Here is a 1,330-nt window from a genome sequence, read left to right as displayed (position 1 = left end):
GCACAGACCCTTAGGAGCTTTCAAATGAGCTCAACTCTCTCCTCAAAGACAGGAAAAGGATTGACCACCATCAAAAGCGGGTTAAAATCGTCTCAAACATGAGATCATTACACCCTCAACTTTCTCCTCAAAGATAGGAGAACACTCTCATGGGCGGATCCATCTTTAGATGATCACCATTCGAGAAAGAGTTAAAACATTCCTTGGATGCAAGGACTTTACACTCTCTCACTCCCTTCCCAAAGAAGGGTTCACAAGTCCTATGGGCGGATCGCTTCACCTCAAAGATAGGTAGCAAGTTGATCCCCTAGGCAGCTTTACTTCCTCTAGAAGGAATAGAACAGCTTCAAACCTTCACAAAGGTTCACACATTGGGGTACGACTGGCCACCTACCCTAAACAATCGGAGAAATCCTAAACCAGATTCTAGAAAATTACTTGCTAAAAGATATAATGCATTAGTAAAAATAGTTCTGGAAAGCAAAGGGTTCATCCAAATAATGAAGCCTCGTCTTCATCTCCAAATAATGAAGCCTCGTCTTCATCTCCAAATCATGAAGCCTCGTCTTCATCTCCAAGTAATGAAGCCTCGTCTTCATCTCCAAATCATGAAGCCTCGTCTTCATCTCCAAGTAATGAAGCCTCGTCTTCATCTTCAAATAATGAAGCCTCGTCTTCATCTCCAAATAATGAAGCCTTGTCTTCATCTCCAAATCATGAAGCCTCATCTTCATCTCCAAGTAATGAAGCCTCGTCTTCATCTCCAAATAATGAAGCCTCGTCTTCATCTCTAAGTAATGAAGCCTCGTCTTCATCTCCAAGTAATGAAGCCTCGTCTTCATCTCCAAGTAATGAAGCCTCGTCTTCATCTCCAAACAATGAAGCCTCGTCTTCATCAAATTCATGAAGCATCGTCTTCATCCAATTCATGAAGCCTCGTCTTTATCCAATTCATGAAGCCTCGTCTTCATCCAATCAATGAAGCCTCGTCTTCATCCAATTAATGAAGTCTCGTCTTTATCCAAACAATGAAGTCTCGTCTTCATCAAAGTAATGAATCCTCATCTTCATCATAGAAATAACAAAGTTTCGCCTCCACAAAATGCACAAAAGTCCCTAAATGGCTGATCATTCTTACTGATCCCTAAGTGCGGGTCATTCTCCTCAATATGGCAGAACTGAACAAAAGAAGTCCCTAAGGCGAATCATAATCCTATGTCGTAGGAACAAATAGTCCCATAAAGGGTGGGTTATTCCCTTTCTAAAGGAAATATAACTCTCAAGAAGCCCCTAGAGGATAACAATGGATACGGTTGGCCACCTATCCACA

The sequence above is a fragment of the Euphorbia lathyris genome, chromosome 7 (assembly GCF_963576675.1).
Source record: "Euphorbia lathyris chromosome 7, ddEupLath1.1, whole genome shotgun sequence".
In the NCBI taxonomy this organism is placed as follows: domain Eukaryota; kingdom Viridiplantae; phylum Streptophyta; class Magnoliopsida; order Malpighiales; family Euphorbiaceae; genus Euphorbia; species Euphorbia lathyris.
Note: the sequence above shows the minus strand (reverse complement) of the source record.